General features: G+C 43.0%; 1 long non-coding RNA gene across 4 annotated transcripts in view; it reads right to left on the minus strand.

The window, feature by feature from the left end:
* LOC120885796 (uncharacterized) overlaps positions 1-18,529 on the minus strand; it is a 229,016-nt gene that overhangs the window by 78,563 nt on the left and 131,924 nt on the right. For 3 of the 4 annotated variants that reach the window (XR_005728536.2, XR_005728527.2, XR_005728522.2), the window contains exon 3: positions 3,776-3,827. The exons of the other annotated variant lie outside the window; for it this stretch is intronic. This is a non-coding gene — a long non-coding RNA (uncharacterized LOC120885796). The remainder of the gene's footprint in view (positions 1-3,775; positions 3,828-18,529) is intronic. 4 annotated transcript variants of the gene reach the window in all.

The following is an 18,529-nucleotide window of genomic DNA, read 5'->3' on the forward strand; positions in this document are numbered from 1 at the left end:
ACATAGCGCATGCTCTGCAGATGGCATGAAACTGCCTGAGGTTGATAGAGAAACGGGCCCACTTCCTCCTAAGCACTGGTGTACTGGCCGGTCCTCTTTTCAGTCAGGGTGCACAGCAGGACATTTGTCAAAATGACTCAATTTGTGGTGCTTTACAACCAGGTCTGGAGGCACAGGGCTATGAGACCCTTTATGTCCACAGGAGTACATTCAGGAGCATCAGAAAGACTCTGTGAATGTTTCTACACCCTACCCATCTGTGGGTTTGTTCCCACTTTCTCTCCATCAGTGGTGATAAGTCATAGAGGACCCGTCTCCTTCAGAAGATGACATGTTGACACTGACATTATTCCCTCTTACAGGTCAGCATCTGATTCCAAAGGCTTTTTGAGCGAGAGGCTAAATCTGAGAGCCCTTGAGGTCTAACCATGGTGATGATGTAGAGGAAGCAGCCTCCAGAGAAGGAAGATGGAAAAACACATGAGAGATGCAAACTGAATTCTCATGTTAGTCTGTTTTATTTAGGGATCTGCAAAGAAATAGAACCATAGGAGATGGCAAGATGGATGGCAAGAGAGACAGAGATAGAAAGAAAGAGATAAAGGAAGGATTTATTTTGAGAGTTGTCTTACACAATTACGGAGGCTAGAAAGTTCCATAATATTCCACCTGCAAGTTAGAGAACCAAAGAAGCTAATGGTGCAACTCTCAGTTTGAGGTCAATGTCTGAGAAATTAGGGTGAGCCTGGTATAAGTTCTAGAGTCCAAAGACCTAAGAAGCTGGACTCCAAGGGCAACACATCAGAGAGAACAAATTCACCCTTCCTCTGCTTTTTTGTCCTATCCAGCTCTTGGTGAATTAGCCCACTCACAATAGTAAGAGAAGATCTTATTTACTCAGCCCACTGATTCAAATGTTAATTTTTTCCATGAACAGCCTCATAAACATATTCAGAAGCATTTTATCAGCTCTCTGGGCATCCCCTAGCCCAGTCAAGTTGACATCTAAAACTATCACAATTTTCCTAACCATCTTACACTTTTCTCCACATTTCTCTCCTCTACTCACATCTTTATCTACCTGAAGTGTAATAAAGAGTACCTAAAAGATGCAAGATTGTAGAGGTGAGCAAGAATACCTACTGCTTTGAGAAGGTGCTCAGACTCCAGGATAGGCTGATAAGAAAGTTTGGAAATACAGAGCAGTGACCTTGGTGAACTCCTTCAGCCAGAGCATCGGCATCCCCCTCTTAGGTTCTACCACATCACTCTTATCATCCTGCAGTTACAATAGCTCAGACAGGGCATTGGAGTTAGCTGTTGACCACTGGCACCTCTGATGGGTGACAAACAACTTGAATAAGAAACTACATTATTTCCCTTCAAATTCCAGGGATTTAACACAGAGCTCAACATAGTAAGCACTCAACTAGTAACAAAAGAACTATGAAGACAGGGGGAATTGTCATAGGTTGGGTTCCCCAGAAAGCAGACTCTAGATGAAGCTGGACACACAGAGGTTTATTGGGAGAGTCTGTGGACTCCATCTCCTATGGAGGAATAGAAAAAATAGGATTGGAAAATAGAGGAGTTGGACTGGGATATAGTCACTATAGGGGTTTTTGGATCTGCCTTCAGAGTCATCCTGTCTTATTCCACCATCATCTAACAGTCTGCATGAGGGCTACCCCAGTGCCCCCACACTCCCAGCAGCTGGAGAAGAATGCTTCAAGCCAAATGAGAAATCAGGAACACCTAAGCACCCAACAATGGAAACCCTAACGCAGTATCAACATTTAGGGAAAGGCTAGGAATGCCCTAAAAGTGCCATGGGACCCAAGTCAGGAGCCCCAGACTCTGATCCACCCAGGTTTTCTGATCTGGGACAAGTCATTGTACCTGTATAACCAATAGTTTCTGTATTTATAGAATTAGGATGTAGATGGCATCAGTGTTTACGATGTAAAAGCTAAGTAATTTTTTTTTTAAAGAGAGAGTGAGAGAGGAGAGAGAGAGAGAATTTTCAATATTTATTTTTTAGTTCTCGGCGGACACAACATCTTTGTTGGTTTGTGGTGCTGAGGATCGAACCCGGGCCGCACGCATGCCAGGCGAGCGTGCTACCGCTTGAGCCACATCCCCAGCCCAAAAGCTAAGTAATTTTAAAATATCACGTAATTATGGTTCACCCTTCATACCAACTGAGTCAAAATCTCTAAATGTGAAGGTCTAGACATCAGTGTTCATGAAAACAGGGACTTGAAGAAGACTGCTTTCCACAAAGGCAGCCTGCTTGACAGTATTGGCCATTATTTCCAATATTAATTCACCAAAAGCTCCTATCCCAATAAAAAAACGGGGAATATTTGCTAAACTGATCTTGTGCTAAACATTTTTTGAACAAATAGTCCTACGTTCCCCTCAAAGGGAAGGTATCTCAGTCCATTTTCTGTTGCTATAATGGAATACCACAGACTGGGTAACTTATAAAGGAAATATTGATTTCTCATCATTCTGGAGGCTGGTAAGTCTAAAGAAGGGCTTTCCTGCTGCATCATAACATGACAGAAGGTTGATGAGCATACACAAGAGAGAGAAAACTCAGGCCAAACTCACTCTTTTATCAGAATCTCACTTTTCAGGCCACTAACCCACAATAATAGCTTTACCTAGCTAATACCTGATGCTGTATTCTAGTGACTAATGGCATTAAAGGTCCCACCTCTTTATGCTGCTCTAATAGAATCCAGCTCCAACATGGGTTTTGGAGGGGGCATTCACACCTCAGTAGAGGTCAATTGCTTTAAGTGTTTAAAAAGCAAAGGATAAAAGAGACTTCTGACCAATTTTCTATGATAAGTAAATATCGGTTTCCAACTCATTCCCTCTATGACCTAAAATGTCCTGTGGATGCAACACTGTATTTCCTGGGAGAGTTTCCCAGGAGAATGAAGACTCCTAGCCCACTGTTTTGCACAGATAGGAATAAAATAGGAAAAATAAAAATGTTCTAGACAGCAGATACAATTATTTTAACTTCTTTTCTACAGGAAGAAAAAAAAACATCATTCTGCTATAATTTTCTCTTTACCTCACTTCCTCATTCTCTTATCTTCTTCTCCCACTGTTTAATGAGTCCCAGAATTTTTCTCCAGAGAACTTTTCCCCAGCATATTACACAGCTTTGGAAATAAACACTGGCTCCAGTTATATGGCCTGAAAGAATTGGGTGGGTCTAGAGGAACTGTGTTCACCATAACAGAATAGAGCAAAATCTGCATCAGGTGGACTGTTTCTACTTTATTTCCATCTCCTTGTTCAGGTAGTTCCCACTTTAAGGAAACCTTCTGACCCCAACTCTGGGCTTTACTCTAGTATTTGACCAGCAGAGAACATAGAAAGGGAGAATTTTCAATGCCCTGGGGCTCAGTACTTTAGATTCTATGAACCAGCCCTTGAGTTCAGAAACTCTGATCCTAGCCTGATTCTGGCTTGTTACCATCTTGCCTTGTTCCTGTGTGTGGACCCCATCTCCATCATCAACACCAGGAAGTGGTTGATTTTGCTCCAGACCACGAGCTGCCATCTTGGAGACAGCCTTGCTGTTGACTAACCCTATGCTTGCTGAGTTTCTGAAACCAGATGACTGCCAGGTTCCTGAGTTTCAGATGACCCACCCAGAAAGCCCCACTCTGCAGAGAAGTAGTAGTGGGAAGTTGTTAAGAGTGTGAAATCTCCAGTCAACTACCTGGGGTGGTGTTCTGGTACCACTTACCAGCTGAATCACCTGGGACTGTCATGGCTGCATTCTGACTCCACTTCCTCATCTGTAAAAAGAAAATGAATATTACCTGTGTCACAGGTTACAGGTTCATAGAATCTAAGGAGGAAAGGAGTTAACACATGTAGAGTTCTGAGAACAGTGTGGGATACAAGAAGTACTCAGGGACTGTTGGCTTCCTCATAGGAGATTTCTTACCTGGAGCTGCTTGCTGATGGCCACTCCCATTGAGCACCAAATTTTCTATCTACCAGATTGGACTCCCCCTAATATCTATCCCATGTAACTAGGCCAATCTTCAGGTACTCCCTCCTAAGCTCAGCTACAGCCTCACGTAAGATACTCCAAATTAAACAGCTCTGAACACACAAAGCATCTCAGCCAAGAATAATTTATTGAGCACTTACTGTGTGTGTCAGGAACTATACTAGATGTGGAGGCATAAAACGAGACAACTTATATTCTCTTTTCTTTACAAGGAGCTGAGAGTCCAATATATTTATAGAATGTCTCTAAAAATCACAATGGAAATTAATCAAGAAAAGAATTCCTACTTCCACCTGAAACTTGACCACTACATACCGTTTAAGTGCCCCCAAAGTTTATGTCTGTGAGTTTTTCATGGCTGAGTTCTTTGGATGAGATGGGGAGAATTGGGTCACCTATCCCAGCATCACATTGAAGACTGATATTACCTGGGTTGTGGACCAAATGGATCTCTAGAGAAGGACCCTGGAGAGGAGGTCCTTTCTCCAGTTCTTAGACATAAAGACCTTATTGCCACCAGGAGATGCATCTATAATGGCTATCCCAGGATGCAGAATCTGGTTTTAAAATTAGAAACCTGTCCAGCCGATGCTCCCTGCCCCTGCTCTGATTCATCCCATCATGGTCGTCTCTGTCCTCCAGTCTTACATATGTTCATGTGTGTTTATGCTTGCTTTCATCTTTCCTGTCAGGAACAAAAGGTGTAGCAGGGAGCATCGTTACCCTGTGGGATGTCTCTGGCTGTGTTTCCTGTGCTGGGGCCTTCAGCCAACATCAACTGAGGGCTGCCTCAGGGTTCCTGTGCAAGGAATAGGACCTGAGCCAGCCTTCAGGGTACTCACAAGTAGGGTGGGCCTGTGCATGTGGTGTCTTGAGAAACAAATATAATATGTATGAAGGTGGAAGGCGCCAGGGCTACAGAATCTTGGTCAACAGATCTTACAGGACTGCCTATTTGGTGCATTAATCATGGTCCCCACAAGGCACCCTGGAAAGCCTGAGGCAGGGTGTGGGAGAGCTCAAGAGAACTTCCCAGAAAAAAACAAATGTGTAAATTAGACTCAAAGAGGGTCCCAAAGAGGGCAATGTTTAACCCAAATGATATAATGTTAAGCCAAGCAAGAAAAGTACCTCAGGCAGACTTTGAGACAGCCATGCTAAAATGATGGGGAGAGAGACCTTGCTGGCGGCCCTGAGCCTTGCTACCAAGAGACTGCACTCTGGAGATATTTAAGATGGTTCTGAAAACAGGTTAGATAAACGGAATAGAAAGTCAGGGTACTGGATACTAGATGCACTCTATGAGTGGGTGTCCCAGGCCTGGGCCTCCCTGAGTCTCCCTCAGGCTTTCCCTGGGGATCCACAGCCAGGAGCTCCCTTGTGACCTGCATGTCCTCCCTCCGCGCTCCTCTTTCTCCAACCTGCCCCTCAGTTAGGGTTTACCATCAGGCAGAGCCTTGCCTGGGTCTCCTGCAGGATGAGTTTTCAGGACACAACAGAGGGGACTGAGTCCTCAGTGCTTCATCCCACTCCCTCCCCCCTCTATCTTTTAACATCACATTAAAATACATCTGTCCCCAGGAAGCCTGTTTATGCAGCATCAGCATCAAGCCATTTTCCCACTTCCCTAATGCTTTTCCTGAGACACACAGTAATTCACAGGGAGCAGAGCCGAAGCTCTTCCTCCTGCTTTCTGTGACCTGTGTATCTTGATTTCATCAGCATCAACATCCCAGAGACCAACTGCAGCACGAGGTCCCTTCCAGGGTCCCTTCCAGGTACCCCAAAGCTCCCCCAGCCCACATGCACATTCCACAGACTCTCAATTAGGTTCTTCCTGCCTTTACTTTTGTCTTACCTTCCTTCCTTCCGCTTTCTCAACAAGCTTCTCAATTGAATGTCACCCTCATCATAGGTGTGACTAGTATCCGTTTCCATGCAAGGCTCCCCCTACACACTGTCTCAAGCTGCACAGAGACAGGCATATAGATGCTCAATAAACACCAATTACTTCTTACCTTCAATCACTCTTCTTACCAAAGAAGTATTTTTTCTGGACAAATCCAATCTATTTTCATCACCCCAGCCCTCTAAAGCTAACAGGTATTATTTAGACAGTCTATTCCTTTTACAAGGTGGCTCACTGGGTCTATCTCCTCCTTTGGTCTTGACCTGCTTTAGCCAGCACTCCTTATATAATTCTGCACATAAAGATTCTCACTCATGTAAGCTGATGATAACTTGCAAAAGTCATTTGGATGTTTTTCTTTCAAAATATGACTACATGTTATCCTCTCCACCTCTTCACATCTTACCTATCCCTGTCCCAGTTCATCCTCCCTCCTAAAGATGGAGCTCCCCCTTCTCACCCATGCTCTGTTCTCCCACAACACTATCTGAGACTTGGCAACCACACCCTGACACCCTGGCTATTACAGTTCTGGGTATTAGGAGCTGATTTCCTGTACTTAAGAGCCCCCGAAGTAGGTACAGTGCTGATTGCCCTGTCCAACCCCCCAAAAAGGTGTGCTGAGCTCATTATGTACTATGGTTGGTCTGACTTGAATCCTAACTTCAGTTTCCTTCACAGAGGTCCCTATAAGGGCACTACTCCTGATATCTGAGAGCTCTGGACCTTGGTCCTTGGCAACCACAGGCTATCTCCAGCAAAGACCTTAAGAAGAACCAAAGTCAACAGAGAAAGTCATTGCAGAGAAGCTGGGCTCCCCTCAGAGGCAGAACTCAGCCAGGTTGGACATATACAATCTTACCTTCATTCTGCCCAAACTTATAACTTGACCAGACTCAGAAATAACAGAAAGAAAAGAATCTAAGAAAGCATGCTCCTGCATAGTCTGACAAACTCAGAAGCTGATTGGGGGCAGCAGAACCCAGGGTTGGAACATTACCTGTGACTCTATAACACAGGCTAATTCAAGTGCACACAGATATCTGCATGCTCCCTGGCCAAGAGAGCAAAGCCTGACCGCCCCAGCCCACCCAAAGCTCTCATTTCCTGCAGAGGGTCTATCTCTCCATAGTCAACACTGGAAACCATCACTACAAAGAGTACCCAGGGGGTGTCTTGCCCTATGACCTCAAGGAACCCCCTAAATAATATAATAATCAATAAACCCAACATTATCTAAGACATAGGAGGATGTCATATAATATATTCTTCATTTTATAATTTTCAGTAATATTGCTTCTCTCCCACTACTCCACCAGTAGAGATGATTGCTAAATCCAAATCATATGAGGACATATGATTTGGATTTAGCAATCCAGTTCTACCAAGTGGATTTGGTTTGGAAAAAGAAGTTGAGGGCTCTGGGTAAGAAATTGCCTATCACAAAGTGACAGAGTCAATAGGATGCACTAGTTAGTCTAGTTAACTGATTCAGGCTGATATGCTAACAGACTGGGCCCAGGGAGCCTCCCATCCTTCACAGCAGCATCTGGATAGGTGAGAGGCCATCTGGAGGCCATTCCTGCCTGATCTAAGAGCAGAGGGCAGCACCAGCTGGTCTAGACTCCAGCTCCCCTTGGCTGGAACACACAGGGTCAGCCTTGGGGCCCTAGAGGAAGACCCAGGGCAAACTGTATAGGAAGGGCCTCTTACCCCTCCCGCTTTACATGTGTGACACATGGATGAAATGTCAAGGGCAGCTTGATCAACACAACTGAATATCTGTATGTTAGCTCAGAAATAGAAGAGAGGACATTCCAGGTGGGGAGAACTGCTAGAACAAGGGTCTGGAGGGTGGAATGATTGCATTGTGTTCTGGGCAGAGGAGAAATCAATTGATTTGAAGAAAATGATTATTAGGAAAAAAAAAAAAGACTGAGATTTGTTTTTGTGTTCTTTTTTTCCTGTCTCTTTTTTTTTTAAAGAAATAGACTTTACTAACCTCCCACAAAGAAACCCAATCATTCCCTTGGAAACATAAAATCTATTAGTGAGTAAAAGATGAAAATTATAATGCAGGTCTGAACACAAAAATACCACCGGACTTGAACTTGGGCTTGGGGGGGGATAATTTCAAGGGACATCAGAAAACACCACCACTTAAGAGGGTCTTGATGTCAGGATCACATCAGAAATACTTGCACAGAACTTGTGACTGCTACTCCAGGGAACAGCTCCTCTTGTGTTTGGAGCCCTAAGCTCCATGTGCTTTGGAGGAAGCAGGGACCCCGTTTGGGGGGTAAGATATGCCAGCAGTAACTGCTTCAGTAATTGTGCAGGTGGGGACTCATATTTTTTCTGTCTCGGTGATTTATAATAAATGCTGGGGGTGCCTGGAGCCATCTCCCTGCATCACTAAGTGTGTGCTTCATGGCTCTTTAGGGAGCTATGGGATGGCGATCCAGGCTTCCAGCCCATACAAGAGAGTGGGAGAGGGCTGTGAGCTGTACAGGGTCAGACCCGAAAGAGCTTTTTCCTCTCAGCTGCCAGTCTCTTCCCTTTATACTTCTCCTTTGATGCCCTCTGAAGACCCCCACTCCACACTTGCCCTCCCTAGTCAAGGGAACAGGAGAAATAGATGAAGAAGAGGTGGGGCTCACAGTTTCCTGACACCGTCCTGCTGTGAAACGAGAGAAACAAAACCTGGGCCTGGATTCTACTCAGCCAAGAGCAGGCCCTGCCTGGGTTGTTTGCCCACAGAGACCCTCCCATTCGAAAGAGGAGCAGTGCCCAGAGCTGAATCTTGTAAGTTAGCAGTATGGCCGAGACTGAGATACTTTGTCCTTTTCAGAGGTCTGCTATACCCTTGGTGCCTGTCTTGCTAGTCTTCAAGGATGCTCAGTGACTTGAGCTCCTATATGACAGAGCCTCTTCCCTATCCAATCTCTCCTCTTCCTGTGACCAGTCAGTGCTCAACCCTCAGGGACCACTAGCAAAGACATCTGGACAAGCAAAGACCTGGGCGACCCCACAGATAGATGTCAGGTCAAGTGGCTGTTCTGCATTGACCTTTGGGACCCTGGGCAAATGACTGCATTTCTCTCAGTCTATTTCCTCATCTGGAAGGTAAATATCGGAATGCCTAACTTTCCAGATAATTTGAATGATTGGAATTGGGCACACAAATCTCTTATTTGGTGTATCTGAATATACCAAAGTGGACTTTCGTCTTTATGTATATCCATAATGCACTAATTTTTAAATAAACTATAGACCCGTAGAGTAGAAGAAAAGGAAAGGGGGAAGAGAGGAGAATAGGGAAAAGGAAAATACTGGGGACTGAATTGAAACAAATTATATTCCACGTTTGTATAATTATGTCAAAATGAACCCCAATGTTATGTATAACTATGATGCACACACAAAAAAGTTCCATGAGAAAAAATAAATAACTAGTTGATAAAATTAGATTTCTTTACACCATTTTCTAAAATAAGTAAAAGACTCATACTTTTAAAAAAAATAGAAGAATATATTAGAAAATGTGTTTATGATGTAGCAGATAAGGAGAGTCTGCCTATAAATAGAATACAAAAGCAAAAATTATCAAGAAACAAGATGATGTAAGTGGGCTAAATAAAAACTAAGCACATGCATATGACAAGAAGCAAAAATGAATGGGGAAAAGTATTGTCACCAAATGTAATATATAAAGGATTTTTATCCTATATGTGTGTTTTAAAAATCATAAAAATAATTAAGTAAAAAGAAAGATGACTCCATAAAACAATAGGCAACAAACACAAACAGTTAATTCACAAAAGTGAACACAAATGGCCAACAAGCACATGAAAAGGCTTGACTTTATTAGGAATGAGGAAAATTCATTTTAAAAATCAATGAGCCAGGCTCAGTGGCTCACGCCTGTAATCCAACGGCTCAGGAGGCTGAAACGGGAGGATCGCAAGTACAAAACCAGCCTCAGCAAAAACAAGGTGCTAAGCAACTCAGTGAGACCCTGTCTATAAATGAAATACAAAATAGCTATGGGGATGTGGCTCAGTGGTAGAGTGCCCCTGAGTTCAATCCCCATACCCACACCCTCTCCCCCCCCAAAAAAAATCAATGAAATTCTGCATCTTTTCATGCCACTTAGATTGAAAAAAATGGAGTTGGTAATAGTTGGTAAGAGATGGTGAGGGGCAGCAAAATATATGATCCATACTTAATTGACGGAAATGTAAGTGTATACAACAACCACGCAACACCCTTAAGACACCTTTGAGACCTATGCATACATTGAGTTAACTTCAGGAATCTTGATGGCAGCACTGTTTGTTGTCAGGGAAAAAAAATTAAAACAATGATTAAATTAAATGTGATATCCCTATAATATGGAACAGTACAAAATCAGAAATTGAAGATAGTATATTTCCTACTATGAAATGAAATAATCTCTAGAAGAAATTGAATGAAAAAGATACACATGTATGATACCATTTATATGTGATAGATTGATAAACAGATATTTATATAAACTCTATTCTTTTATATAACTATATATGTATGCATGTATGTCTATATAGACACATATATAGACATATATATCCTTTTTAAAAGTTAAAAATTCTAATTAGCTGTATACCAAACTGATAAATGCTGGAAACAGGTTGGGAATGGGGGTAGTCAAAATGGAATTTAGTTTTCAGTGTAACGTTTTAATTTTTTACAAGGAGAATGTATTCATGAATTTCTTAGTAATTAGAATTAATTTTTAATTGAACAAATAAAATACAATAAAACCTGTGCCTCATCATAAACTTGAAATTCTGATCTGAGGGCTGTATTATAACTGCTCATGTTAATTGAGAGATTATCAAATGCCAGGCAGGCCCTGTTCTAAGTGATCTCTATATTATTATTTATATTTTGTATGTTTACGTGTAATTATACTTTCCATTTTCACTTTTATCCTCAGAACACTGATCTGCAGAATGAAGACGCTGGAACAACAGGGAGATAAAATGATGGCCTAAGGTCATCACCCTTCAGTAGTTACAGAATTGGAATTTGCCCACTGCCAGGTCTGGTTGGAGGAATGTTCTCTGCAGGTTCCTGTAGCTTCTGGCCTCAGGGGCTGGGCAGCTCAAGGCTCTGCCCTTTATTCTCCCTAAAAACAAAAAACAAAAAAAAAAAAACACACCACATTGGCCTTCTCACAACCAGCTGTCCATGCTGGGAAGATGGTTTACTGGGTATCCAGAGGAGGGTGGCAAGGATGGACTTTGAAGAGTATGGAAAACTGCAGAGTCGGTACAGACACCTGAGACAAGAAGCAAAGACAGCCCAGAAGGCCCCAGTCAAACATCTGTGGCAACAGAGAGAGGCTGGGGCAGGGCAACCTCCCAACAACCTGGTCTCTGCCTCTTGAAAAACCAGGTTTTCATTTGCGGATCTTCTGCAGTAGGAGAGCACGCCATATTTAATCCTCCTAAATAGTGCATGAATTATTCAAAGAAATTTAAAAAGTAGAAGAAGAAACCCTCTCTTCTAGTAAATGCAGCTCTTATGGACTCTAATATCTGGTGATTAACAAGGGCCAAAATGAAGCATTTGGCACAGGGTGAGAGCAATAAGTGAAGTGCTTCAATTGAGAAAATTCCAGTCCTGACTAGGGCCTCAGGTCACCAAACCCCAGGCATTTCAGCCAGAGGTATACCCCAGATTAAGTCTGCTAATGAAGGTCTCCTCCCAAGAGCAAATCTTTGCACAGCTGAGCAGAAGGCAGCAGCATACATGTGATTCAAGAGCCATCAGGATGCACAGCCAGCCCTAAATACACCCCCAGGCTCAAAGTTTCTAGATAGAACCCCGCAAGGGACGAAGCCATTGATTCAGGAAGACCCATGAATGGGTACCCAGCTAGTAGACCAGAGGAAGGGATTGCCCTGAGTCATTCCTTAAAGAAGCTTCTGGACTAGAGGTTCCTCAAATGCCTACCTCAGAATAATAATGGGTGGCACTTGAGCACTGAGTATCTGCTAAGTGCTGTACGCTTTCATGTATTACCTAATTTAACCCTTACTGCACTATATAAGACAGCTATCAAAAACCCATCACATAGATTAAGACTGAGGCACAGAACTTGAATGGGTAACTTGTCAAAGCTTGTATAATTAATTTGCAGGTTCCAGAGGAGGGATCGGAACCTGGGGGACCTGATGCTGGAGCCAAGTAAACCCTGCTTCCTCTAGTTATGTAGTATTCAGACAGAAACTCTAGAGAGGTGACTAGGGAATCTGCATTTTAATAAGTTCCTCAGGTGATTCTCCTGCACTCAAGTTAGAACTTCAGAATATCATGCGCCTCAGATGAGCTGGTTCCTTCTATGGTCCCATCTCTTTTACTAGCTCATCTCACCAGGAAGATATTGTGTTCCTTGGGAGAGGAATATTTTTCCTACTGGATACCTCTCCTATCCCCACCCCACCCCCAGCACAGTTCCAGGTATGAAAGTAAGTACTTACTAGTCCAGGGAGAAAGTTCTGGACCCAGAGTCTGGAAGCCAAAGCTAATGCTCCAACTCTGTCATTAAATTAACATGGGTGGTCTCTGCAGCAAACTCAGCCTCGGTATTCCCATCTAGTCAATGGAGATAATGTCCAAAAAAAAAAAAAAAAGGTACTTTAAAGCGATAACATTTTTAATGGAAATATCTTTTATTAAGTTCTCATTCTGTGATGAGTACTCTGCTAGGATCTTCAGCCATATGTTGACTGATATCCTCAGGATTCTGCAAGGTCAATATCAACATTCCCATGTCACAGATAAACAAGGTTTCAGAGAGATCAGGCTAATTGGCTAAGACCACACAGTCCACCAGCAGTGAGAGGAATACCCTTCTTACCCAGGAATCTTTGATTCCATGTCACTCGCTCTTTCCCCAACACCCACTAGCATGATCAGCATTTTCTCTGTCCTATGGATATAATGAGTCAAATAAGATCACAGATCTATCAGTCAGGATGGACGGGGCAACACTGTGTTTAAAACAGCTCCAAATCTCAGTGCTTAAAACAGCAATATTTTATTTCTTGTTCTCACTACATATCCCTCAGGAGAGTCAGCAGGGCGTTTCTGGGCAGCATGCTTACTCTGAGACCTGGTTAGAGCAGGTGCCACCTAAGTGTGGCTCAAGAGAAGGAGGGACAAGCCACGCAGGCACAGTGAGAGCTTCTGCTCAGTTAGATGAGCTGCAGATCACATTCAGTCCTATTCTAGTGACCAGAGCCAGTCTTGGCCAAGCAGAGTTCATGGGGTGAGAAGGCATTCCAGGGCAGAGAGGAAAGGATAATTGTGAACAAATAATTAATTTGCATAGAAGATATGGGTGTAAAGAATGCTCTGGAAGGTGCTCAAGTGAAAACAGCATGAAGGATGCTTCTCCCCATGGAGGAACGGTGGCACGCCCGTGCTCCAAGCTGAGCCTCCACATGCTGAAATCCATGAGGATCTCTTCTGTTATCAGGAATCTAATTATTACTCTGCTTTCTGCTCAATTATTAAAGACAAGGCAGTGAAGAGCCATGGAAGAGGGGAAAGTCTGTTTTGCAGCAATGACAAACCATATTTCATATGCATAAAGGGGAGAAATAAAAGAGCATTGCTTTTACTCTTATAATTGCAATTTCCTGCTCGTTTCCTTTTCAAATTAGTGAATGTAATTGTTTGGTAATAAAATATCAGCATAATATATTAGAGGCAGAGAACAGACGGGCTTAAGGGACAGTTGCCAAGAACAGGAGGGAAAGAAAAGATGGAAAACAATCAGAATGTACAGACCTTGTGGGTCTTTTGCAAAGTGTACATTAGGCTCTTTTCTGGCTCTCTCCCTGCCCTTCCTTCTTGGCTTTTAACTGAAGCCAATGAAAGGTTCATCAAATCAGTATTCTCAGCCTAGCTTAAAATTCATGTCAGTCCCAAGTTCAGACCAGAAAAAAAAAAAAAAACAAGAGAGAGGAAGAGAGCAAGGGAGAAAATTCAGTAGTGACAGAATGACTATGGTACAGGACAAGAGTTTGGGGCTCACACTTGGGTTTAAAACCAGTTTTACAACACTAGGCTGTGCAGCCCTGGGAAGATCATTACCCTTTCTGAGTCTCCATTCATTCATTTGCAAAACAAAAATTATTAAAAAAATACTCTTGTCTCAAAAGACAGTGTTCCATAAAGAGTAGATGTTCACATTACTAGTAAATTAGAGTGAAGCTTTAAATTCTGCAGAAGGAACTGTGATGTCCCCAGGAGTCACCTTTGGCAAAATATCAACACTAGAAAATATCTCCTTTGTTGACTTCAATTCTATCATCACCTTCCCTTTCCTTTGTTCATTCTTCTCCCTTCACTGCCTCATTTCTTCAAGGTCGAACCCATGTCCCCATGTTGCTCACAGATCAATGTTACCTCATGTTGCCATGATAATAATGACAACCAAGGTGTTGTCTGATAAAGAAATCCTAAAAGAGACCTCATGGAGGCATGAAAGACTCCTGGATTGAGGACGTGCTACCACCTCCCACAACAACTGTAAAAGCAGCCACTGTCTTTAATGCCTGCCCTAATTGAGTGGTTGGACCCCATAGGCGAGCCCTAAATTGGGAGCCATGGGAGGTTAGAAATTAAACAGTAGATTCAGTCTATAACCTCAGGAACCTCACAGATGGATGGAGGAAGGAAAAGAAACCAAGACCAGTATGGAGGTTCTGTGCCCTGCTGTTCTCTGGCATGGGCCACTGGGAAGTCAACTAGCAGTGTGAGTTCAGGGACCTGGGAATCCTACACCAAGGAAGAGCTGCTCCAGCTACACAGGACTCCCCACAGTCCATGTGCTCCATGGTTTCTTTGTACAAACAACAGTGATTGCCTCAAGGAAAGTACCCTCCATAGACCCTGGGATTTCACTCACTGCCAGATTCCAAGGGGAGGGAGGCCACAACCAAACTTCCAGGTGAGGAAGGTCACAGAGAAGGGAAGCAGGATGTTGCAGAGAACTTCCTGGTCCCACCCTGAGAGTGCTCCCTGGAGAGATGAGCCACACCAGAAAAGAGGTCCGACAGGAAGCAGAACAAGGAAGGGAGAAAAATGGATGGCCCTCAGTTCCAGCTAGAGAAATTTAGCATGCACTTAAGGTGGAAATTTCTGGCAATTAAGAACCAAGACTGTGAAGTTGAGAATTCTCTGTCACTCTAGCCCCAAGGCCACCTGAATGCAAATTGCCCCTCATGGGAGTTTTAAAGCAAAGACTGACATTTGCCTCTAGAGGAAGAGAGATTAAGAAACAAATCCCTCAAAGGAAGACCTTAAGACAATAACTGCAAAAAGAGAAATTGGGGGAAGTGCCCAGAGGATGTGGGGCTTGGGGAGCATTTCTGTCCTCTGAGGAACAACCACAAAACTTGGCTTCGTCTTCCTTGACTTAGCTTCCTGGGTCCACCTGAGTCAGGATGAAAGCAAGGGGTACCTTGTATCAGCATGACCCCAGCACTTCCTTTTCAGGCTCTCATACTGTGTACCCACAATCCCTAGGGAAGACTTACTATGTGTCAGGACATATGCTAGACATAAAATTATAAGCCTAGCATTAAAAATCTGAAAGTATTGTACTTCTCAGTTGTAGGAAATGGTGTATCAGAGGCCCTTTTTGAGTCTTGGGATCCTAGACCCTTCCTATAGCATCTCCCATGGTCAAGATCAATACCTATGCCTGCAAGGTCCCCTGGTGCCATGACGGCACAGCCAGAATGCCAGCTCTTGGTGAGGTAGTGCAGTTTCCGGTCGGACAAGTTTGATTCTCAATTTCCTGTGAAGCTTTCCTGAACTACGAAACAGGAAGCCATCTTTCCTTTAACTAGGTATTCTTGTCTTCACGCTCACGTGTGCCTGTTCTGCTATTCCCAGTAGTGAGTATAGTTAGTATCAGCTATGTGCCTCTCATAACTTGAGCTACCTGAGAGACATTCCCCTCTCTCATAATACCTGAAATAGCCTTGAGTGATATGGTGCATGTTATATATATTTACACGTTGAATACCTTTATATACTAAGGGAACCAATGATTGGGTATCTAAATGCTTTTGCAAAGTGAATTCTGTTGATCTAAATTTGCTCCTTCTCCCATTAATGAGCATCTCAGGAGGTTTCTGGAATTGGCCAAAAACACATGTAGGCTAATAGGACAAGGTTCAAATGCATATGGTGCTTAATGTAAGTGCTGGATTCCATCATCCTCAGCTCCTCCCTTCAGGAGCTGCCTGGACCCTGGATGCATTTTCTCAGCCAGTCATTCCCAGCCAGGAAAATCCTTGAAGCTTGGCTCATCATCTCGGAATGTTTGAATCTTGAATTTCAAGCAGGAAGGCAGTAGACTGCAAGAAGATTAAAACTGAATGTTTTGAACACACACACTTATGACTCCATCCCATTTCCCCCTTTCCACTACCCACCCAAACCCCAATCCCAACCACACTGTTAATTATCTGTGTAACTGGGGCCCAGGGATACTTGACTTGGAAGATCCATTTTGTTGTTTTTTAATCCTTTTTATTCTTTTGCTTGATCATTCCTATAAACAGTAAGTCCCTTGTGAGAGGGAAACTTGGGCCACAAGATAGAATGGGACACTTCCTGTTTCATTTTTCAATCCTACTCTATGCCTTTATGCAGACTTTACAAAAGAAATGAGTTTAAACAGATTTTGCAAATTTGGGATCCTTTGGTTCGTATAAGAATTAAGGAGGAGTGGAAAAAATGCTTTCTTCTCTCTCCCAGGCTTAATGAGGAGTTCTCCAATGGGAGCATTTACAGAAATTTGAAATGCATTTTTGTACTTTCACCTGACCCACATCTGAAAATGTTAAGGGGGCTGGGACCAGGAATTTGACCCCTTCCTGGAAATCTAGAGTGGGGCCAGCTCAATATTAAGGGCTGCTTCACTGGCACTGGACTTCACCCCTGGATACATCAAGAGATGCATAAGTGTTTACATTGGACTAGATGTGCAACAAGTGGAGAGAGAGACTACCTGAGACTTTTTTGAGCCCCAGCCAATGGAAGGGACTGGACTTACACCACTGGATGCCCATGGTGTGCTCTCAAATCCTGCACAGCTGCCTTCCCATGCTGGAGCCTTCCTACAGAAGCTGCCCGTCTCTTGGCCACAGTGTCTCCCCAGGATCACAGTGTTCAATGTCCCCAGACAAGCCTCTCGGCAATCCTATATGCATTTTAGTTTTGACTTCTGAGAGTCTCAGCTAGCCTGAGAATGGAAGCCTTGTGTAACAAATATTTTCAGATAAAGCTATCCTGCCTTGCCTTGAACAGGGAAAGGAAATCTTCAAAGACAAACCAATCAACCAAGCTAAGCAGGAGGCTGTCAAAATAGCCTGTCATTTGGTCTGTTTTGACACTACCTCCACCAGCAATGGCAAAGCAAATCATTATTAAATAATTATTTTTAAGGTTTTTTTTTTTTGTCGTTGACATTGTAAGAAGCCAATCTGAAGTCACAGTTAATAGAGTAGCCTTTTCCTACCCTTAGCAATAGTTTCAAAGGCTGTCCCCTTGTAATCCTTCCTCAGATACCAAATCCTCCTTACCACCCCACTCCAGATTCGCTTTACACACAAGAAGATGAGATTCACACGCACAGGGGATTTGTGCAGTAAGTCACTATAACTCAATTTCCCTGATACTCATGTGAGAGAAAAAGAAAAAAGAAGAAAAGGAAATGACCAAAAAAAAAACAAAAAACAAAAAAAGAAAGAAAGAAAGCCCAATGAACTTGGCAACTTGAAAGAGAAATTCAATCAATTGACTCAGAAGTTGAGGGAATCACAGGCTCTATAACTAAATGCAAATAGACTTTCAGTAGAGAAAAGTGTGTGGGAGGCATTGGAGGAGTGGAGAGAGGAAGGAAGACAGAGATTTCTTTGGTACTTACCTGTATGGCATCGACTTCAAGTCGTCTTTAAGTGGAACTGACGGTATTACAAACACAATAAGCACTTCTAGACAAACTGGAATAGCAATCACTTCAGGAGCCGGGAAGCATTCACAATTTTGCTGTTGTCAACGCTTTCAGTGGCTTTAATTTTCAATGGTAAGCACAACTTCTATATAGTGTTGTCAAAACCGCAATGAAGTTATGTCATTGAATATTAAAGGCCCAGCCTGCGGAATGCCAACACACAGATTTGAATTTCATGCTCGCTCCTAAACATCAAGACAAATATGTCTAATTTCATAAAAACCTGGCCAGCCCCAGGGAGGCTGACAATCATATCTATTGTTACCCAAGTTCACTGGAATAAAACCTGGCCCTGCTCGATGTGTGAGGCCAAAAGGGAGGAGGAAAAAGAGAACAAAAAAAAGAGAGAGAATTATAAGATAAACAGTGAAAGTAGACTGACTTTCTATGGCCATTGTGAAATACTCAGATTCCCTGAAGAGTTGATACCAGCCAGCCAATCTCATCCTGCAAGCCTGGATTTACACTTAATGAGCATCTTTTTTTT

The sequence above is a fragment of the Ictidomys tridecemlineatus genome, chromosome 13, assembly GCF_052094955.1.
Source record: "Ictidomys tridecemlineatus isolate mIctTri1 chromosome 13, mIctTri1.hap1, whole genome shotgun sequence".
NCBI lineage: Eukaryota > Metazoa > Chordata > Mammalia > Rodentia > Sciuridae > Ictidomys > Ictidomys tridecemlineatus.